Source organism: Micrasema longulum, unplaced genomic scaffold (genome assembly GCF_059751315.1).
Source record: "Micrasema longulum isolate JH-2025_06_02 unplaced genomic scaffold, ASM5975131v1 h1tg000323l, whole genome shotgun sequence".
NCBI lineage: Eukaryota > Metazoa > Arthropoda > Insecta > Trichoptera > Brachycentridae > Micrasema > Micrasema longulum.
This window is the reverse complement of record NW_028277527.1, coordinates 229,555-254,901: the sequence shown is the minus strand read 5'-3', so window position 1 is coordinate 254,901 and position 25,347 is coordinate 229,555. Positions and strand designations below refer to the sequence as shown.

At 32.4% G+C, this 25,347-nt stretch overlaps 1 protein-coding gene across 4 annotated transcripts in view; it reads right to left on the bottom strand.

Moving 5' to 3' along the window:
• Positions 1 to 25,347, bottom strand: part of Mrtf (Myocardin-related transcription factor) — a 152,010-nt gene that overhangs the window by 42,354 nt on the left and 84,309 nt on the right. Inside the window, exon 1 of one of the 4 annotated variants that reach the window (XM_088225005.1) lies at positions 4,016 to 4,828. The exons of the other annotated variants lie outside the window; for them this stretch is intronic. The gene's annotated coding sequence lies outside the window, so the exon portion shown is untranslated. Of the gene's footprint in view, positions 1 to 4,015; positions 4,829 to 25,347 lie in introns of those variants that run through there. 4 annotated transcript variants of the gene reach the window in all.

Genomic DNA, 25,347 nt, shown 5'->3' with positions numbered 1-25,347 from the left:
TTTTAAAAAACAATAATAATTTATGGAATCGGAATGAAATTCAATTTAAGTAGACTTAAATTTGTATCGAATCGCAGCGTTTGGAAAAGGGTAAAAATATGTACAGTATGTAGTATTTCAATTACGAGTTTTTTTATACCAAAAATACACCAATATTTAAAAAAGTCTTTAGAAATATCACACAGTGTGAATTTCCATTTAATTGAGAAAACGTGAAACCTAAATACGCGTACATTATTAGGAACTTGAATTTGCACATTAGTGATTTTGGCATTGATCCGACGCGACAATAGTACGTCTCTTATGATTCACTGTTATTCAGTGATATGTACCAGGACATCAGAAACACGCGCGTTAAATCGTCGTACGTGGTTGTGAGTTCCGACTGACGCTAACACTCCACGCTATTGCGGTCTGTTTCCCATCGTGGATTAAGCAGAGTTACTGATAGATTGATTGACCTAAAGTACACACGAACGCAGATCAAAGGAAAATCCAAAGGTCAATCAGAAATATAAAATATGATGTGTTTCTACATGTGTTGTTATTATCTTAACGTGACAAGATGCAATATTTAAGAGAAAGATCATTTCATTTCACCAAATGCGAAACTTCTTTTTACGCGGAGGATACATTCCACGAACACCCGTCTGAAACACCCGTCTGTGTTCCATTCAACCTAAGTTCCGGAACCTAACTTGTAGTTAGTAAACGTGAAGCAGCGTAAAAAGGCGCGACATGGAGCTTTGAATTTACGGTAAACTCGCATGGACAGTTAAACTGTTTTACTCTACTACGCTTTTCGCACGGCAATGGCAATGTTTACACGACAACGCTAATTTTTTTAAAAATATTTGCGTTCTTATGATTTGCCTAGTATTTCATTTTAAGGACCATTTTCAACGAGTTGTAAATAACTCACTTTTAAGAAATGTGATATGATATATAAATGATACACTACTTAAAAAAAATTATATATTAAAGCGCACATTGGAATATGTTTACACTAAAAATAAAAAAATCTTAACACATTTTATTAACTACCATTTATTATACGCCTGGCAAGTAAAAGAGCGATGTAGGGAATTTGAAAAACGAAAAATATAATTATATTATGCATTGTTAAAAAAATGTCGAAATTTAATTTAAGTAACGCGTTATTTTGAAACCATGGTTAATAAACGTGTAAAAAGAGGTTCCTGTTCATTTAACGAAATATTTACCAAAATATTTGTTTCTTCATTTTAACTAGTCGTAAATACCTACACAGTTCTCCATAATCATTATCATATCTGCATCACCGAGTCAAAAATATTCGTCCAGGATTCTGGTTAAATTTGACCCACAGAACTATACTCTTCATCCACCCGGACACGGAGAGAATGAGAATCACATGAATCTTGGACCTCAGAAACAAGAGAATCGGCGATATTACCCACGGGTCTAGGATCCGAATCGAAAGTGACGCTAACAGAAGTAGATATTTTATATTATTTTCAAAAGCTGGTAAAATTAAAACGATAAATGGGCGAATTATAAATGTAATTATGTGCGTTTGTTGTTAGAGTATAACATTAAGTAATAATTGATATACCAATTCCATTCTAAGCAGTTAAAATAATTTGTTAGTAAACATTCAGAGCATAATGTTTAACCCATTCAAGTAGTGGTGGTACATGCAACGGGTCGTCGTTGCATTCAATTTGTAATTTATGCGCGGGAATACGCGATTTAAAAAAAAAATATATGAACTTGGCAACTAATCAAGTCAGTGTTGTATTAAGTTACAAATACCTAGTTGGTTAAGTCATTTTTACCATTTACATGATGTATTCATTAAAAGTATAACGTACGTACATAAATGTATTTATTTATTAAGAAAAATAATAATATATTTTACACAGGCGGAGGTCTTCAAAGGCATGTACATAAGTAGTTGTAAAATATATATTTAACCTCTAGCGTTTTAGGGTACACAAATCACAAATGTGGACTTTTGGTTTTCATTTTTTTAATCACATTTTTTTTTATTTAATTGGAAATAATTTTATACATCCCTAATATTTAACTGCAAAGGCGATACATATCATTCTTTCGGCAGAATGAAATAATTATTGTTTCTGTCAAAAATCTTTGAGTGTGAATTACTCAAAATGGCGTCCAGTTATTAAACTTTTTCGCGTTTTTTAACGAGTTTTATTTAAAGAAACTACATTATTAGAAAGTATTTAAGTAGATAAAACTTTAAAGAAGGGCAAATCTTATAAGTTGAAAAATATATTAATATACATAAATGTAAGTAGAATAACGTCATAAATAAAATACAGTATTTAAAAATAAATTAATTCTAACAATTATTTACAAATTAATCGTGAAAAGGTAAAAAGTGTATAAAATATGTACAAACAGTTATAAAAATATTGATAAATACAAATATTTTGAATTTAAAAATAAAATCTAGAAAAAAAAACATGTGAATAAAGAAATTAAAACAATTTTGAATATTAGACGATAAAAAAAGAACTACTAAGCACGTAGTAGTAGTAAGTAGTTAACAAAGAATTACATTATAATAATAATAATGTTTTCATGCTGTCGATAATTAATAAATAAAAACATTTTAAACGTTTCGGTTTATATTTACCACCCTAAAAACAAACATTTTTAAAAGAATAAATCATTTCTCTAGTGAAGTCGTGTGTATTATTTATTAGACAAAAATTCAAACATAAATAAATAAGAAGCTATACAAAAGGCTCAGAAAGTAAAAGTAAAAAGAATATTCATCGATAAACAATTAATTATTTAAAGCATTTATGTATAAACGAAGATGGATAAGAAATATTATATGTGTAACTAAATAGACTGAATAAGTCCGTTAATAAATAAATAATAATAATATAGCACCATTAACAATAAAAGTGAAACGATAATACATTGAAAGCGTTTAATACCTATAAATTTACCGTAATTATAATAGAAAATCACTAGCTAAAAACTCAAAACATAAAAAAAATATTCTATTCGATGTAATTTTTAAAATGTATCACATATTATAAATTATAACTAAGAGATAAAGTGGAGAAATTGAGATTATTCAGAACACATTATGTTGACAGCAGTTTTAGAAAGAAACGGAAAAGTGTTTTGATTAGCCGATTTATGGCCCATTTCAGTAGCGGCGCTTTATCATTCTGTTTACGGTTCAGGCCATTAGTTTCAGCAATATCGCCTGCATGATCCATTACTCATTGTTGTAGTAGGATAAACATTTGTTATAATTAACCTATAGTCTTATAATTAAACGTCACTATACATCTACCGGATTGCATCGAGCGCATGGCTATGTTTATAAATAACAAGATTTTTTGTCGTGACAGAACTTTTGATTTGGTATAACTGTCTCTTGTCAAACTAATAATTATAGTCTTTTTGTTACATTTGTGTTCTAATACTCAAATTAATAATAGAATGCCTTACTTTTGAACAACGCTTAGAAATTGTCGAATGTTACTTTAAAAATCCGTGTTCAGTTTGCCCAACATACAGGGCTCTTCGTAAACGTCGACGTTTAGAGACATTATTTCCAGAAGTGTTCCAGTTAATTAGCTATTTTTTTCATACATATTTAATGGGTATTCAAGCAGAATATACACAAATATCGGAAGAGATAACCTTAGAGTAAAGACGAGTAAAAACACACTTCTTTTGTTGTGATTAAATGTGTATTTAAATTGATTGGAAAGAAGCTCTGTAGAATGTTTATGAACTCGCGTTCGTATCTAAAGAAGAGTCATGGAATATATACTCGTATATATGACTAGTTCGCTTGCTAGGTCTTTTTTATGAATAAAATATATTCTTACGAACATGAATTTATCGTAGAATTGTTTTAGTTATAGGTGCTATTTATAATATTTGCATCACAAGTAAAAATGTCGGTATTTGTATACTTTAATCTGCGATGAAATCATCACGAGAGAAAATAACGTTTTATTCATTTATCTACACTTACACTTTATTGTGTTGAAGTCGTGTTCCAATGACAGGGCGGAAGCAATATCGGGCGGCGGTTGTACTCCACTGTCCACTATTGTCGCTTGGGAATATTATTTCTTAAGCGGGAATAAACCTAGATACACTAAAGTAGCTCAAACGTGCGTAAAAATGGGTCCAGTTGGAGTTAAAAATAACTCAACACACTTCTAGAACATACTACACACGCGAGACAAGTCACAGCGACTGATGAAAGACGGCAAGGGACGGAGTTAAGAGGTACCTAAAAGAACCAAACTTTTCCAATTTTCTTCAGAAAATTAAGTAAAGCTTTATAGGATTAACCGCTCTTAGGTCAATTGCTAAATCTACGTTCATAAAATAATTCAGTGGACATTAAAAACTACACAGCCGTTATTCCTGAACACAATACTGAAGGAATGTGAACACTGCACTTGAAACTGTCGCAGTGCGACAAAACAAAATATATTATTTCACATTGCATTCAAATTGCATTGTTGACAACTCGAACTTAAAAACCAATGCTCACTCCACAAAACACGGGGCTCGCTTCACTAGAGAAATCGGCGTGCAACAGATCGGTGCTTCTTTACGTCACAATTTTCAAGCGCACACCACATGTTCATTTAACGTGAAAAAAATCGATAGCCTTCAACTCACGGCACACCTCGATCGACCGACGGGGATATTGTGCAATTATCAGTTAATTATCTCATAGACGCGTTTGATCGATCGACCGCAATGCGTGGATCGCGAATATTTAAACCGGCCATGACCATCCATCTCCGAGCTTCACGTGACACTGATTGCATCCTAAACAAAACACCTCAACTAACGTACGCAGTCGATATAAAAGATTACGTCAACCCCGGTCTGGTAAACAACAGAATCCGATGTATAATCGCTGATAGGTTGTAATGAAAAGTGTGGGAGGGAAACCTGCTCCGGGCACGTGGGCAGGAGGTACCTATTCGTACCTGAGACGCCGATTCGCGACCTGATACCACCAGAGGCTGAGTTGTACAGAACGGTCTAGAAGTGTATGAATCGTGATGTTTTTACTAATTCCGCTATAGTACTAGGAAAAAATATGCGTTAGCGACATTACAATGATTCGTTTCAGACACATTTATTTTGAATACTATTTATCAATATACCCGTTTACCACGCATAGGCGTTATTATATTTATAAACAAATAAAGAAAATCAACACGAATGTTTTTTAAAAATAAAGTGAAGGATACAACCTACCAATGGTGATGCCAGTAGGAAAAGCCAATGTCTTTACTCAATCCTGTCTCTTCTCTTTACTCTAATTACTGAATACTTTTACTTTACTATTTTTCGCGTTGAATTGTTACTTGTATTGTTAATTGTTTTCGTATCATGTATGCCTTAACATATATATTTTGTAATGTATAATACATAAAACACACTAAATCAATAAATTGATCCGCGTTTTAGATCAATAAATTATGCATTATGAAAATACAAGGTATGGTTATGTTTGTATATACGTAATGTCGACAGTTTCGAAAACACAAATTTATCGAAACCGTTGGAACAGATAAAATCAATCAATTTTGCAAAATCAAAAAAGGTCACTATTGCTATAAAATTAAGATCGAGTACTTGAAAATAAAAACATGAAATATCGACATGTCAAAATATTAGAGACAATCTTGGGACATGTTGCCTTTTTAGGTAGACAGATTCCTATCAAGCGACAGAACTAGTTAAAGTGCGATAAATTATAATCTATAAGGTTTTAACTCTATCAAAGCTGTCACCGTTTTACGGTGTTTATTTTAATGAAATAAAGTGATAATGAATGTGAAATATATTGGTATTTACAATAATGACATAATTCGGGTTTTGAATATTTTTTTAACTCGTAGTTGATGACAACTTTTAAAGTAGAGTTCCGTAAGTATTTATTGTTAGTATTAACAATATACGTAGAAGTCAAGCTTACAAAACTTACATTACAACGAGGATGTAAGGTGAATCCCAAAGACTATATATTTTGCTGTTCACTTTAGTTTAGGTTATTCATAACATATTTCTTTCGAGATTTTTGCTTTTAAAGTTCAATGTCACATAATACTCGTAAATATTTGTGTATTGAATGTTTATAGTTACATTAAAGTAATATATTTAAAAGGCACGCACTATACTATAAATAAGCGTACGCGTATGCAAAAACTTTAAAAGTGCAAGAAAATGCGTGGTTATGAAAATAAAACGTTTTGTTGGTTTCCTTTTCTTTTTCAAAATAATATACAACAACATTGAACAATATTATTTATTTATTTTGTTCATTAACGTTCAAAAAGCATTTACAAAAAATAAAAATGAAATACATGCTAACATACTAAATAATAAACACAGAATATACAGAAAAAATATGTGAAATTGGTTACAAAGGATATAATAAAAAGTTTTACAAGTAAAAAAAAACCAATAATAACAAATATATGCAGGAAAAAACAGCAAGCACATAAACAAAAAATGCAAAGATATAAGCTTATGAAATGAATTCTGTCAAGCAAATATCATATATCTTTCTTTCACTTAAATTTTAATTTTTTAACTATTTTAATTTATGTTTTTCTTTTTCCTTCTCTTTTTTATACTTTCATAATTAACCTTACATATAATTGCTTTATAATATGGAAACTTCACTGGTCCATTAGAATTAAGTCTAATTGTGTAAAATATTAAACTTTGTAACTGTACTGTATGTTTCCTGAATAAAAGAAAAAAAAATAACTAAAAAAAAATATTATTCAACAACCTGGTGCAATCTAAGGGACAGTAGAAAAAAACCAACCGAACATTTAACATCTGTTAGTAGACTTAACCAAAACAATGAAAAATTAATGACGCATTAAAGAAAGTTATCAGCTGTCGTATTACGTATAGTGATTGTAGTACACCGTTTAAGACCGTTAAGGCGGTTTATTGATCCGCTGTCCCTGTGAGTACATATTGAGGTGAAGTCGCTGTATTGTGTAATAATGTCTAGAGAAACGATCGACATCGGGTCAAAAGTTATTACGAACCGACGCCGATGTTAATTTTCACCGAACGGTGATATTATCCAGGGAAATAAAAGTTCGACAATAAGGTATCAAGTATAATGTAAAAGTATCCGGCAAAACCTATACCTGTGGGAATCATTGCGAGTACGGCGGTCATTGAAGCGACTATTGGAGAATTGTAGAACTCGCAAGACGCCTGATGCTAATTATTTATGAAAATAAAAGCGACATAAAACCAGTCGACAACATAAATTTTAAATATCTTCAATGTATAAATAAATTATATAAAGCTTATATACGAATTCTTATGTCGTTGTGTTCATGTTTCCTACTCTGAACACCAACAGAAACCTTAATTATCCAATAATTTTATTTAGTTTACAAAGAATAGCTTATATTCTTAAAGAAAAAAGTGAGCAGTTATATTTGGGCGCTAACGTTGAGCGGAATGTCCCAGCACAAATTGCTATGTCTACTGTATATGGAACTATCTGGGAATGGTAGGCTACGTAACCTGCATTCACAATCTTCACCGCTTTCTATTTCTGGAGCGGCCGTTAGATCCATTCTGGCGAATTGACGTCCAAGAGCGCCAGAGATCTTTCTTCAATTAAGGAATATATAAATTAGATAGACTTATTCCACCATCTGTAGGTACTTGGCTGAGGATTTGTGTACGTAACGGGAAATTAACTGATCGTACATAATGTGTTGCTAGTCTGCAGAATAGAGATATTATGCACTTTGCTTTAATAGACTACCTCGTAAAAATAAACATTAACTATTTGCTGTCTGTAATCAAGCCTAAATTTTTATTCGAGGTGAACCCAAAAGAGAACTACTAATAGCCTAGTTCTCAGTGCAGCGGAGATTGATTAAACTAAATAAAACAATTTATATATCGTCACCGTTCAGGCAAGTCACCAACCCAAAAATCATCATTTTGAGAAATAGCAATTTGAAAGTTTGGAGACCAAGGAAAAATCTGATTTTTTGTGTTTTGGAGGTTTTATTTACACAACATAATTCATTCATGTCTTATTAATAAATTCCATTGGTATTTTTTTCTTTCTGATACATTAGAAAAGATCTGTAAGGTTTCTGATGCGGCAAGGTGGCTAAAACTTACGCGACTTTTGCTTGTTTATAATCTAGAAAATGCAAGCTGTTAGAGAAAAGGAGGAAATATTAGACATAATATTATTGTAATATGGTTAAAAATGTGTGGTTAAGAACTAATGTGGTTAAAATATTGTAAGGAGGGTGAGTGCCGGGAACAGGGTGAACGGTGCACTGAAATCTACTTTGGCAAACAAAAGTTTATCGCAGGAGCAGAACTAGCAGTTCACAACGGAGTTCTAGTGCCAACTCTAATGTATGCAAGCGAAGTATGGAATTGGAAAAATGATGATAAAAGTAGTTTGAATGCTGTCGAAATGCGATCCCTCCAGCGAATGTGTGGTAAAACGATGTCTGATAGGTGCACAAATGTCGAGATCCGTGAAGTGTGTAAGGCTGAGACATGCACTATCGACAGAGTCAAGAAAGGGGTGCTGCGTTAGTTTGGACATGTAGAGCGAATGGACAGCGAAAGAACGGCTAAAAGGATCTACGATGCGAATGTTGATGGATACAGAAAACGAGGAAGACCGAGAAAGACATGGGACGATCAAGTCCATCAAATACTTGAAGATGGACATGTCAAAAGTAGGAATAATCGGCGTGCGTGCATGAAAAGATGTATGAATGTAGAGGAAGCGAGGTCTGTATGCCAAGATAGAGTGATATGGTGTTCTATCCTCTCTGCCTACCCCTACGGGTAAACGGCGTGATGGTTTGTTTGATTGTGGTTAAAAACGAATTTTTGTTTTAAGAAATATTTTTTCACACGTTATTTAAAAATGTTTTCATATATTATAATGATATAAAGTCACATAATAAAAAGCAAATAATTCGGATTTACGCAATTTTTTTCCAAGTTACATTCGTGACGTATGCCTCTTACATAGTTTTACGCTTCGAATGGCATATTTAACTGCAAACCTTAAAATATCTTTTTTTTCACTTAAATTTTAATTTTTAAACAACTTTCATTTATGTTTTCTTTTTCCTTCTCTTTTTTATACTTTCATAATTAACCTTACATATAATTGCTTTTTAATATGGAAACTTCACTGGTCCATTAGAATTAAGTCTAATTGTGTAAAATATTAAAATTTGTAACTGTACTGTATGTTTGCTGAATAAAAGAAAATAAAAAATAAAAAAATAAAACTGTCATTTTTAGGGTTAGCGACTTTTGCCTGAACGGCGACAATATGTTGTTTTCCTTGCCAATGCGCGTTTCTAAAATAAAAGTTTATAAGTATGCGCAGATTCATACATTTTAGATTCGTTTTCTCAGAGATTGTATTAGGGGTAAAAATATGATGGTTTATTTCTACAAATTAAAATAGCGAAGTAAAGATTGCGCGGGGAGAATATTGGAGGGAGTACGTACACAGTACACATATTACAGCATTCCTCGCTCATACATCACCAGCACTTGTTATTACAAGGGAGGGGAAATGACAGCGGATTACTAGCAGACACTTGCTCTGCCAACATCCACGATATGGATCACAGCATCCACATACATTGCGCTTCATTTCAGCGGAATGTTACTTCGCATACTATTCCCCACCTATATACACATTGCAGTGGCGAATGGTGATTTTATTTACAGGTAAGCCATAAAAAAATATCATTTATTTGTACCTACATAAGAGGTACATAATATAATGTAAGTAATAATATACTATAAATTGATATTTTTCTGTGGTTCTGTGTGATACAACATCAGTTCAAACTTCGTGATATATTATATTATATAGATATATTATCCATTACTTGAATACGTAATTCATTAAAAAATAAATAAAAAATACCACTATGAATTCAGTCGATATAAGGTATTCAATTGAAATGTCAACTGGCCGCATTGTTCTAGTAATTAATAGTGCTAAATACGGCCGCGTGCAGCGCTATATGTCCTGTAATATGACGCACAAAAGTAATTATGGTCTTATGTCAAAAGAACCATCTCAAAGAAAAATAGTCCTCAAAAAACAACGTTTGAAATACTGTTTTCTAAATCAAGAATCTTCAAATAATTTGTTTAATCTGCAAGTTTAATCTAGGAGAAAAAACCCGCACTGGGGTTAAGACATTCAAAATATAGTTTACTTATTTGTATGAAAAAATAAGCTGAAATAATCGGCTAGTTTCTTGGCTTACCGCAGGCGCTGGGTGCGTTTTATTAATATTTATATTAGGATAAAAATACAAACGATGGAAATGATTAAAAATAAATGGTAATTATTTATTTGTTTTTCGGTACATAAAGTAACAATTAAACATTATTATGGTTAGTCAAATATAATGGTAAGCTGAGCATAATCGCTTCTATAGACGGTTAGCCCCTGACACATTGGAACAAGACTGAAGTAATATTAGCACTTAAACTGTTATCGATTTATTTTTTCTAATGACAATCATTTTCTGTCTGTTAGGATAGAATAAAAGGAGCAATTTATGATACCTGACGAACCTAATTATTCCCCCGATAATTAATGAATATGAAAATGTCGACATCTCGCAGCGCACTGAACAGTTATGAATACAAATTTAGAGATAATTAGCGTAAATGAATGAACTACTGACACGAGGTACAATTTAAGTAAAATAAGATAGAGTAATGAGGAACAATAATACCAATACAATATTACCAATATTCCTCTCGGTGTATTAAAGTCTTCTTTGTATATTCTCGCATGTAAAAAGTATATTGTCTCGACACGGGTAATCCCAGTGAGGTCGCATTATTTTTATTATTAATTATTGATTAGAATGTGAAAAAATGACAAAATATTTTTTTTTTTAAATAATAATAAATAAATACCGAATGAACGTATATGTAATTATTGAACCAAAATAAATAGTAAAGGGTTTTATTCGCTGAAAAATAATGAAATGTCGACATTGGAAAAATACACTCCGATATTATAAGAAATAGCGACAGCTGAGCTTTTAGTAAAGAAAACCAATGAAGAAGAAGCGATGTTGATGACTGTATAAATTTTATTCGCGTCGTTATTGCGCTATTAAAATTATAAATAACAGGAAATCTATAAAATATTTATTATTCACACTTGATGGCAAATTACGACTGAAAGAAGTATGTGGAATCTTAATAAAATCGACAGATTCTTACTTATGTAGGGTAGACTGGGTACGGTTGTGACAGTCATTGTATTAGCGGAACTATAAGGAATAGCGGGAAAGGTGCAAGGGGATGCCCGTCTGAACGTTTTCCGCAATATTGCGTCAGCCATCGCGCGACTCTAACGTCTGCACAGGCCTAAATTACTTTTTTGCAATAAAAAGTAAGTATTTTTATTCGATTTATTTTATTAATTGTTTTTATATGTGTAATATGAGTAATGAGTGTTTTTTCCTCGTTTTCAGTATAACATTAATAGTAAAACAGCAGTAATTACTTTGTACGTAAAGTATTTTGTATTGTCATGGCGGTTGATTTTTGCGAAGGGGTGCATTGGGCACTTTCACAACCGCCCCTGGGGTGTGGTCGGTTGTGACATTTTTTTTTCTAATTTGCTCCTATGAATTAACTATTGTATTTAGGAGCAAAATTTTAGTATTTATACGCAGACAAATGTACACTTTACTGTATAAAACTCCTTCCTTTCACCTAATTGGCATACAAACAAAATTACGGGCGATCAAATGAAAATTGTCACAACCGTACCCAGCCTACCCTACTCCACATACATAGAAATAATCTATATTTAAGATTAAGGTTGTTAAATTTTAACGTGATCGTTTTGAAAAGAACGAAATTAATTTTCCTCATCCCAAGTCGAGTACCAGTATGTTATATATTAAATAAATAGCTGTCTAATAAAATCTTATTTTAACAAACACATTATGTAAATTAATTACGTCCTCATGTCGTCGTCAGAATGGTGTGAAAATGTAAAAACATTTTATTTTTGTTACAAAATATTGAATAACTGGAATTCATTCCGATATAACATTATTTTTAAAAAAACTCTTAGAGGCATTTAGCACAACATTTATTAATATTACTTAATGAAACAAAAGTACACAATGTAAAAATGATAAACCTGTACAATAGCGGCACGAACAAAATGGGGAGATTTTTTGTATGTACCAATTTATTTTTTATAATTTAATAACTTACTAAAAAAATATAAGTTATTTCATTGAAACAAATTGGATAATAATGTTCCGGAAAGTTAGTGCTTTAAATATAAAAAAAATACAGATCCATATTATAAGCAATTCATAATTTTTTCACTGCCTTCAGGATATAAATGACTTCTGAGCCAAAAAGGGTGCCGAAGCCTGGTTAAATGTGAAATAAAGCATTTTAACTATCGAAATCTTTAAGGCACCATTTCAACTTATTGCGTTTGCATGCTACAAATGTAACGTTAGATATTTTTTGTAATTCAACTTTTGACTTCGAGAACTAAGATTTTTTCGACTCCGTTTAAATCAAACGCTTCTGAAACATTAATTACATTTGCACAGCAGCTTGAGAAAAAATTGTGTAGTAAATTCTAATAATTACAAAAAGATCATTCCATTAAAAACAGGCATTATGTAGTAGATAATGAAATATATGCGTATGGGGATACACATATAATATATCATTATATAATATTGTATAAAATACACAACTAACTGATTTGTACGTAAGCCAAGCGATTAGTTTATCAAGATATCTCGGGTTAACCAATTATTTCGGGAAAACTATTTGGAATGGTATCAAAATTACGGAAACAAACAACGTGATCTTGGTGTGGAAGGGTAATCAATTTGCATATAAAAAATGTTCTAGGTACAATGTTTTAAGTGTGTCCAAATTTTTGTAGACTAGGACTGGATTTAACCCCCTAGGGGAACAACAGAAACGAAGGACAATTTAGAGAAGGGAAATATAAGTCTAGGCATCCACAGGGCCTACGACTTGTCATCGGCTGGGTTAAGTGGCCACTCTGGGTCCAAGAAGTATAGATATTTAAAAAAATAACATTTTCAGGCGTTGCCTAGTATGTAGGTGAAATAATTCAATTAGATTAATCTCACCCGCATAAATAAAGGTTTCAGCTCTTTAACTTCACAAACATCAACAGATGAAAGAATCGAAGGAGTGTGGATGTTTAAATCTCCCTCTTCTAGAATATGCCTCCGTGGTCTGGTCTCCATTCTATGTCAATCGCATAAATCACATTGAATCAGTCCAACATCGCTTGCTTCGAAAAATAGCGTGGATGCTCGGACTAGAGAGAGATAATTATTCTTATGCTGAAATAGAGTCAATGTTAAATATTTCTAGTCTACAAAAACGTAGAACTAATATTGACTCCATTTATATGTTCGGCATACTAAATGGTATAATCGATGTTCCATCATTACTGGGACAAGTAAAATTCAATATTCCGACTCGTAGATTGAGAAACAATGAAGTATTGTTCATCGATCAGCATAGAACAAACTATGGCCTAAATTCTCCAATGACCCGCCTTTGTCGTATTGTTAACTCAAGACAAGATCTGGATTTTTTTGGTTTAAGTTTACAACGATTTAAACGAGCACTAAATAAATAGTCCAGATCTTGTCTCGATGTCCCTTGTGTTTGTCAATGCTTCTTTTCTTTTTTTTTAATGTTTTAAACTATTCTTTTATTGTAATATTTAAACCTTATAAATTGTATATATGGACAATGTCCGTTAATAAATAAATAAAATATAGGCAGAATAGTGAATGTTACACAGTGTGTAAAGTGGCCACTTAAACCAGCCGATGACAGATCGTAGGCCCTGTGGATGCCTAGACTTAAATTTCCCTTCTCTAAATTGTTCTTCATCTCTGTTGTATTATGTTCTAGGTATTTCTGCGTACCAACGTAACTTCTTCGAAAATCCTTATAAATAAACTCTTAAACAAAAAAAAGTAAGCTACCTTGTAAAATATTAATACATTTTTATGTAATGTTTATACCCAACAAAAGATAACAAAATATTTCAGTAAAAACATTATTGCAAAGTAATATTTCAGTACAAAATTTTACGTCAAAATCTACAGTAAAAATGCACAATTCAAAAACATCATCTTGATATATTTTTAATATTTAGATGATTCCTATTTATGTTCTTTAGTATAATAATATTTTAAATAAAAGTAAACAGTGTGGCTATCTTGAGGTGATTCGTACTATACCTATATCAAAAGACGTTGAAAGTATTAGGAATGACTAGGAATTAAGTGTGAAAAAAAAGAGCGATTTATTATACTGTCGGCCTAGCTTATTTTGCGAACGTGTAAGAAATGTTATGATTTTTTCATCGTATTTAATGTATTTTTACGGACCAACAAAAACTCGTGATAATTATAGCAGAGAACAAAAAACATCCTCATATGAAACAGCTGTCGCAATAGTTTCACTAAAAAGTACATAAACAAAATTAATATAAAAATGTTATTAGTTTACTTAAATACCAGCATTATAAAAGTTTTAAAAGATTATTACTAAACGAGACATTTAACGTAAAACCTGATTAACTGATAATTATTTATAGTAGCTTTCAGAAAAACAACGTCGGCGCTTTAATGTTAGGAGTAAGTTTGACACATATTTAAACTGAAAAGGTACCATGGTACATAGAACAACAAAAACAAGATTTATTGAAACGGTAATATGGAAGTTTAGGCATTTACGGGGTTTGTAACATGTAAAATCGATCACATTATGGCGTCAATAACATTCACCATTCGGTTGATGAAATATTTTAACATTTGAATTTACGCTTTCGATATCCTTAGAGAACTACATACAGTCTACGAGTATTGAGACCAACATACTCAAAATGTTGTTAGAAATAATTAAACAAGTGAAACATGTACTTATTAAATGTCATTATTATTCTACTATATATTATTATACAACAAGGCTAGCCTGAGCTCTGATCAAAACATAGAGAAAAACTTTAAGTGAAAATACATTTTTATACAGTCATTTCGGGTAACATAGGACCACTTCAACAAGTTTTTTCTAATATTTTTTTTCTAATTATTTGGTGTTCTGAATGCTCCACATAACTAAATTTGACCACAAAATTTATAAAATTACGTGAAAACATAACTTAAATAATGGTTTTACGGGTGGTCCAATGTTATATTGATATTTGGGTAACTTTCGATGAACGAATTTCTTGATTTTTGACTGAAAAATCTCTCCGGGTAACATTGAACTATATTTTTTTTATATAAAATACTCTTCTGATCCAAAGCATTTAAAAAAAAAACATGAATTTGTGTCCATTACCCCCAACCTAATTACTCTTGGGCTCAAGCGGTGGTACCACACAAATAAAAAAAAATATTTTGATAAAGCTTTTTTTATTCTTTTAGAAAGTAATCAGTCATATATAAGTCAGGTTTTTGTCCAATGTTATATTGAATTTCAATGTTACCCGGAATGACTGTATTTGATATAAAAATACATGTAATAAAGTATACATACATACATAAAACACAGAGGACTAAATTACTTTTCGAAAACTTTTTGAATTATTTATAAACGTGTCATTACTTCTGAAAGAATTTCCGGCACAACATTCCATTCCCTTAGAACATCACAATACTATTTTCATGTTCTGTGTTACATTTTCTTTCGTCGTTAATCTTAGAGAGCGCGAGTCATTTCTGCACGTGGCTTAGGTTCAAATTATCACCATGACAGCGAGACAAGGAAAAAATATATACTCGGCACGAAACAGGAATGAATGGTGAAACAGGAATGAATGGTGAAAAAGCGTAAAAAATGAACTCTACATGTTTTATATATGTTTTTGTAGCAAAAATGCGTTAAAGGAAAATGTTATCTAGAATTCGATTGAAAAGAAACACACCTTATAAACTATCGAACACCTAAATTTTGTAAATGGAGTCTAGAATTGTAAAGCGTTATAATCTACTTCTATCAAATTTTGTTGTTAAAACACTTCAGTCAAATAAAAAATTATATAAATGGAGGCAAGATTTCTGACCATCCATACGCTCTGTAGCTGCAAGACGTGCTGTATTCTAGCCTCTATCTATTATTGAGATCTACCATAGTTGGTAACGAGGAACTACATAGAATCCGAAACGCCCATGCGCTATGTAGCTGCAAGACATGTAAGAATATTTATCGTACAGCGCCCTTGAAGTGATTTTCACAAAAACTCAACTATGTTAATTATACAATTATAATTGTAATCAACAATATTTTGAATTTGTCCAAAGTTTTGTAGACAAGGACTGGATTCAACTCTCTGGGGAGTTGAATCCTAATGTTAGTATTAACATATTATAACAGAGATAAAGAACATTAAAGAGAAGGTAATATAGAAATCAAGGCATCGACAGGGCTATGACCTGTCATTGGCTGATTTAAGTGGCCACTTTACACACTGTTCAGGCGTTGCCTAGTATCTAGGTGAAATAATTCAATCATATGAATCTCACCCGCAACAATAAAGATTTCAGCTCTTTAACTTGACAAACGTTAACAGATGAAATAATCGAAGGAGTGTGGATGTTCAAATATAAGCAGAATGGTGAATGTTACACAGTGTGTAAAGTAGCCACTTAAACCAACCGATGACAGGTCGTAGGCCCTGTAGATGCCTAGACTTCTGTATATTATTTTTGTCTTCATCTCTGTTGTAATATGTTAATAATTATAATAATTAACAACAACAAAATTATCTAGTAAAAATTTTATAGAAAAAAAGAAAATAATTTAAAAAAAAATTTTTTTTCTAAACTAATCACAGATTTGCAGCTGATTTGTGATTGAAAGACATAACAAGAAAAAAAATAGTTTTCAAAATTAAATTATATTGATAAAACACATTGCAATACTCCTGTTTACATCCCACGTACCAATAATGTTAATCGTTTATAAGCAGGAATATCATACTAGCATATAAAATATATTATAATATAGCTTAAAAATAGTTAAACAAAATTTTAATAGTAATAACATACAAAATCGAACAAATTAATAATGCATGAGAAATGTCGCTACTCGTCACTTCTATGGTGATCGAATTCAATAATATTAAACTAATAAACATTTAGTTGACCAAAATGGAAAATCAGAGTTACTTCAAATATTAATTTTACAAATAATGTCGGGTTAATGACTTACATTCCATTATATCAGATAATATAATGTAGTATATAAAATACAATTGAGAAAATAATCTCGTGTAATCGCTATAAGCACGCAGTAGAGCGAATGTGTCTAGTCAGAACCGAAATATCATTTTAATTAGGCATACTTCAGTTTTATTTCAACCCTATCGCGTTTAATATATTCATTATGTAAACAATGCTCAATTTACAAAATAACAATTGAAAAATATCAATTATCCATGACAGTGGGGAAATATAATGTTTTTTTTTTACAATTTTAAATCAATAAGGGTTTACCGTTGATTTAAAAAAGATATTGTAATTATTATTAGCATAATAAATATTTATAATTTCCAATTCCCGCGAAAACAATTCATTGCATTGGACACGCCCCTTATACGTCACGATTCGGTTAATGTTTCTGACCGTTTAAATTAAAATAGAGCATCGTCACGCATCTTGACGTCACAAATGCCAAGGCCGAACACGTCGCGTTTTTGTAGACATATTTTAATATTTATTTATGTACGAAAGCATTCTCCACAATACCCATATAAATTTTTATGAACTATTATTATTTCAATACTTATTTTGAATTGTAAATACATCATGTTATGATTTTTATTTTCTCGTCCTTCGAAGATACCTATGCATATTTTGTTATTTTAGTTTTTTATAGTATTTTGCTAATTTAAGTTTATTTTTACTATCTAGTGTCAAGTTATTAAATTTGAACACTTTACTCTATAGTTATCTATATGTGCAAAATACAAATATATATATATGTGTGTGTGTAAGTATGTAAAACGTACTTGTACCGTTAAATCTAGAAAATTTTAAAAATAAGTAAGGCCCTACGTGTAACAAATGCGCATTGGCATATGAGTCGTCTATTCCAAAAAGCCGCTATCTTAATTAACTACTTACTACAGTAACTATTTTATTAAATAAATTGATATTTGTATTTTTTGCACCAAAACAAGCCAGGAAGCCCAATAAAAGTGGTGAATCACAACACAGAATACCCAGGCTTGACAAAAATCCCATTTAATTAATGTGATCTCACCGGGAATCGAACCTGGAACCTTCCGTGCGTAAATTAAGCGTTATAACCACTACACCACGGAGACTGCTATAGGACTTTTTTACATGAGAAATAAATAACCTTTTAATATATCATATTATTTTGTTTTTTTAAACTTAAACTGGTTTATAATATGGAGATATAATACTTTTATTTTTAAATGTGTTGTTTATAAAGGGGTTATTATATAAATAATACAAAAACGTTAGAACTGGCTAATTAGTTGCAAATTATGTGGGTATGCATTGTTTAAGTATTGTCACAACTTCTAAATCCTTTGTACCCACAATTACTGTTCACTTCCCACCCGCCACAATAAGATCTCGTGTCGTGAATTGCGCGATTATTTTGTTAAACGTGTACCGCATCATAGACTTAGGGGCCTGGCCTAGTGTTGGTGTCGCTCGCTAGTGACCAGTCGGACCATAGCAATTCCATCAAAAACGAACCAGGTTAGTGGCCTCCATTCCTAATCCATCTCATTTGTTGAGGTTGTGACCGATGGACACTGCATACCGCATATCGAAGATATTCACTTATTTCATTCAAATTAAAATACAGTACACTCCGCTAAATAATATCGTAGAAGCCCTAAGGCTTTCCCCCCCAGTGTTTCTCGCCCTGCACCCGAGTGGGAATTCGTTTTCCTACCACTAATAAAAAACTAAACTAAAATAAAACATAAAAATACACAATACGTAATCGTTTTTTTAATTTCCAAAGTTGTAGTATTACAAAAGAAACAGTGATGTAAAATGAATATACTACATCTAAAGCAGCAAATATTGCATTGCCCTCAACAATTAGAAAAAATAATCACGACATACGTCCTAATTGGACTCATGTAAGAAAGAGATATACATATTTCCTTCTCTCCATATACATACTCGTCCAGGGTTCTCGTTCCACACACAGAACTGTATTCTTCATCCACCTGGATACTAGACAGTATAAAATAACTCTCAAGCAAAAAAACATTTTTTGCTAGTCCAATATTCTGTTAAAAATGTTCGATACCCGCTCCATCGAGTCTGGGAAGAGGCGGAAATATTTAGCGAGTAATTACAGTGACTTCAAACCGATGGCGATAGCTGGATGTAACGAATCGTGTTGTAACATTTATATCGGCTACTGTGTAAAAGGGAAAATAGCGCCATCAATTACCATTCCGACGCCAACGGTGTTATACTCCGGTACCATCGCGGGGGCGGGCTGTCTACAATAAATCGGCTTGGCGAGCTGCCCTTGAAAATGGCTTCGCAATCGCGCACGTTTACCGTGGGCACGAAAGAAAGTCATTCCCACCGGTATCGTCACAATATTTTCATTTTTTTATATATTTTTTTAAAAGAAATATTTGCGTTCTTATAATTTACCTAAATATTTAATTATGAGGGCCATTATCAAAGAGTTGTAAATAACTCACTATTAGAAAATGGGTATGATGTATACCTGGAGAGCGAATTGGCGATGAACAAACGTAAGTCAAAAGATATGGTATTCGAAAGGGTAAGTGAGGTTACTGACTGCATAATAAATGTAAACAACGAATGTCTTGAACAAGTAGAAGAATTTGTGTTTCTGGGAAGTTTGTTTTCAAGAGATGGAACAGTAGAATAAAAGTTGATAGGAGAGTGAATGCGGGCAACAAAATGAACGGCGCACTAAGCACAGTAATTGCTAACAAAAATATGTCAATCGAAGCTAAACTGGCAGTGCACAACGGAGTTTTAGTCCCTACACTTATGTATGGAAGTGAAACATGGAACTGGCGGAGGAAGGATGAAAGCCGCGTGAACGCGGTCGAAATGCGATCTCTTAGTCGAATGTGTGGGAAATCAATGTTTGACAGGGTTACGAATGATGAAATCAGGCGAGAGTGTAAATCTGAGTCAAGTATAATTGATAAGATTAAGAAAGGATCTCTGAGATGGTTTGGTCGCGTAGAACGAGTGGACGACGAAAGAATGGTAAAACAAGTATATATGGCGAAAATGAACGGTAACGTGAAACGAGGAGGACCAAGGAAGACGTGGCATGATCAGATAAACCAAAATCTTAAGTCTGGTCATATCAAAAGCAGACAGAACCGAAGGGCATGTATGACAAGATGTATGAATATGGAAGAAGCTAGGAATATATGCCAGGATAGACGTGTGTGGCGGTCCATTCTCTCTGCCTACCCCTACGGGGAAATGGTGTGATGGTAGTAGTAGTAGTAGTTGTAGAAAATGGGAATCAAGTTGAGGCAGAGTGGGATTCGAGTCCGAGACACTAGCTACAGGACGACAACCCGATTTCATTTATTTGACTAATTAGCACTTTCACCTTTTTTTAACGGACGAACTTTTTCAAACAGGAGACATTGTAAACAAGCGGAAATGTGCAAAGTATTTGTTTATAATTTCTAAGAAAATGGAGGTTACCTCCCACAGTGGAAACCCAACATCAATTACTCGTATTGTCAGCATGTTTTGTCAACTTGTGTTTTTCCTGGTATTTGACACATTTTTATATATCAACCATTTTTAATCTAAAAATGGCATTTTATTTTTTAACGGTCTAACCAATTCTCTCTGTGTCTGATCAGATGATATAAGGAGTTATGTGTGTGAAATAGAACCAGAACCCCTGACGAGTGTTTTCGACTCGACGGCCGCTCTCGGGTTAAAGTCCCGAATCGAGTAGAAATAAGTCCGCCTCGTCACGAAGCCCGTGTTTGATTTCTGGCAGGGCGGAAGTGAAATATTGATTTTAATGTTTTTTTCTATTGCAATGCGTTGTTTCTAGACTAACACCTGAAGCGTAAGACTAATCACCTAACTTTCTTGTAACCAAACTTATTACGGAAAATGGAATGGAAAATAAAAAAAACGGATGCGGAAAGGGGGTAATGATGAACCAACTGCGACAATAACCAATGAAACATACAAGACATAAAAAGCGAAATGAAATAATGGCGCCCCCTGTGCAAAAACTCAAACTTGTTTAAAAATCTGTTTATATTATACAACAACAAAAAACCATCACGCTGTTTCCCCGAAAGGGTAGACAGAGAGGATATAACGCCACATCACTGGATACTGGTACGGATCTCAACATTTGCGCATCTATCGTACATAGTTATGCCTCAGATTCGCCTGAGAGATCGCATTTCGACAGCATTCAGCCTACTTTCATTTATGTTTTTCCAAGTCCATACTTACCATACGCTACCATACATCAAGGTCGAGACCAGGACTCCATTGTGAACTGCTTATTTTGCCTCTTGCGACAAACATTTATTTTCCGAGGTTTATTTAAGTTGACCGTTCACTCTGTTTTAGGCTCTCACCCTTTTATTATAAATATACTTATATGTTATGTACATACTTATATATCATATTGTGAGTATGCTGGCAAAAAACTTTAACTTTCACATCCCTGTTTTGAAAATTCAAGCATTTCAGTTTTCTTCCAATTTTACTCTTTTACATTTTATTTAAAAATAGTAAGATGTTAAGTGCTCATTAGAGAACATGTTTTTAATTTTTCCGTTTTTTAATTTTATATTAAGTAAATTTTAAGTTATTTAAAGCTTTTAGCCTGAATCATGCCCGGTATACGAATCGACCTTAAATTTATTTTTAAAACTACAGATATATAAATTTAATATGACTTAGTGTATTTTGCCAGTTTGTAGAGCGTTAAAAACTTTACAAAACCGCATCATTAAGTCAAATCCGCATATTTTCGAGTTAAGGTTTTTTGCCAGTATACCCACGATATTATGTACATAATTATATATTGTATTCATTTATTTTTATTTCATTTATTTTCATTTTTTTAGGAAACATACAGTACAGTCACATAGTTTTATATTTTACACAGTTAGACTTAACTCTAATGGACCAGTGAAGTTTCTATATTATAAAGTAATTAAGTTTACTTGTTAAATATAGAAACTTCACTGGTCCATTAGAGTTAAGTCAACTGTGTAAAATATAAAACTATGTGACTGTACTGTATGTTTCCTAAAAAAATGAAAATAAATAAAATATTGTTAATTATACATAATAAATGTATTTCACAATATGTAATTATAAAGATTTTTAAAAGATATATCTGTTTACAATTTCGCCAAAACCTTATCATATTATTTTTTGGCAATACATATCATATATTTCGCAACATGTCGGTTCCTAAGAAGAGGCATGGCCCATACAGGAACTGATATATTCGCTCAAGTATTCCGCTGTACAGCACTGCTTCGCGTGTTTATATCCTTAGTGCTTAAGTAGAATATTGGTTAGCAATTTTGCATACATGATTTTTAATTGAATAAAAAAAAAAAATAAAAAAAATAAAAATCCGCGAACCCTGTTTTCGAAAGAGCCGTCGGGAGAGAGTTATAAAATCGAAAATGTTTATACGTTTATTATCTCCCGCGCTTATACTGTCACGGTCAAGGTTCGGCTATTTGGGCGGACATACTCGCCGATAATTCTCCTAAACGAAAAAACTCGCCATTAGTTTGTCCGCGAGAATGCGCGGGCCAAATGGCCGCCCCCTCTCCCGGGAGGGGGGCGGTAATGGAGTATAAATCTAAGACTCCACGTTTGATACCGATTATAACACAAGTTATGAAATGAACTGTGTACTTGCTAAATACTAGGCGTGTTTCATAAAACTGACTTTATTTTATTTTCTCGCAGATGGTTCACAGAATCTCACATGTACCGAATTCAGCAGGTGTTCGAATGATACATAATATCATAAACTTTATTATTCGATAAATAGTGATATTGAATAAGAAATCAGTTGAAATCTCAAAATACATTTTTTCCATTTCAGTAAAATATAATTGCAACGCACCTAATAATATAATATTGTTTATATCAAAAACATTTTAAACCTCTAAAAAAAATGACATTTTACGTTTATTTACAGATTTGAATGAACCACTTTAATTTTCAGTTATACGTCAACCGGTTTCGTCAGGACTCATACTAACTTATAATCACTGGCGTCACTATAAAAACTGTAAAATATTGAAGAAAAGAGAGAGAGAGAGAGAGAATGTAATATAAATAATAATCAATAATATTAATTCATGTATTTATGTGTCTTTTACGATAATAACAGCATCACGGAAATGAACAGTGTGTATAAAAAAGTGTATACTAAAGATGGTAAAATCATTGAAACTGTTATAGTACAAGTTATTCTTCCGAAATAACTGTAACAGTTTAAAGGTGCGGTGCGTGTGCAAAATCGTTGCCACCACTCTTCTTGAAAATGTGTGAAACTATTTCTTAAATAACCAATCTTGGTAAAGTTAAATTAGTTGTTGATTTAACTTTACCGTGATTTTTTAGTTGCTTGTATTATTTTTTGGGCCAAGCTGCTCTAATCTGTTATTTAGAAAAAAATTGACGAATCAGTTTAATTAGTGAAACGGTAACTGTTACTGCTACTTTTTTTATTAAATAATCGAAACGCCCATCTCTACCCCTCACCAAGAGAAAATGACTGAAAATAGTTTCTATATTGTGCATTGTATCGTCATAACATCTAATATTTGAAAAAAAAACAGTTTGTAAGAATAAACGTAAAAATACGAACTGTTGACATGAACATAACATATTGCATGAAAAAAAAGTATGTTTATGGACAGATTTTTACTGACGAAATTATAAGAAGCATTACAGATTGTGCATAGTTTAGAGTTTAAAATAATAAACAAAACACAAACTCGATATATGTTGATTCTAAAAGTCAATAACGATACTTTAGACATTCGAAGAAATAACTGTGGTCAGTACAGATATTCCTGCATAACATCAAAATGTAGATTCGTAAAACCATTGGCATGCTGGTCTACACTTTGAAATAAATATATTTAAATACGGTTGATACTGTATTTTTTAAATATGAATAGTGACGAATATTCTCGTTTTCGAATTATTTTCAAGCCTGATTATATTTACAGTTATGTTAAGAGCGCAACAATACAATTGTATTTCCATAGCGTATTCCTTTAATTTAAATGAATGCATATTCTCGCAAAAGAGCAATAACATTTGGAGCAGCATCACTCTGTTTGGCTTAAATATTATCAGAAAACAACCGGTGAAGTGTCGTGATCAGCGAACCCGGGTTAGGCTGCTAGGGGAGTTGGAAGACAATAAAATTAACGAGTTGGCGCCCGAGTATCAATGATGTTACACGTAATAACGTTATGGTAGTTAATGAACACTTTACCGAATGTCCCTCTCGAGTCTGGTCCATTAGTACAGAAGGCCATTAAGCGAGTTAGCTCTAAATCCGAACAAGCAATAACGACAAAATGGAATCCTAAGCCAAGAGGCGACACGAAATTGCAGTGTTACACATTGAATAATACTGAAATCTATTCATCGGTACTATTGCAAATACTACCTGTGAAGAGGATAGGCGGTGTGTGGGAATTTTGATGAATAGGTATTTGAACATTGTTTTTCTGTCACTCTCTCGCAAAAGCCTCCCAAATACCGTGCGCAAAAGACAACTGCACGTAGGACTGATTTTGCCCTAACCAAAATCGATAAAATCGACGTTTAGTAGTTCCATTTTCCGCTCCCTATAATATAATATTTAATTATAATTAACAAATTACCACAGAGATGAAGAACATTTTAGAGGAGGTAAAAATAGAAGTCTAGGCATCTAGAGCTTATGACCTGTCGTTGGCTGGTTTGAGTGGCCACTTTACACACTGTGTAACATTCACCATTCTGCCCATATTTGAACATCTATATTCCTTCAATTCTTTCATCCGTTGATGTTTGTGAAGTTAAAGAGCTGAAACCTTTATTTATTTATGCGGGTGAGATTCATCTAATTGAATTATTACACCTACATACTAGGCAACGCCTGAAAATCTTATTTTTTCAATTTCTATACTTCTTC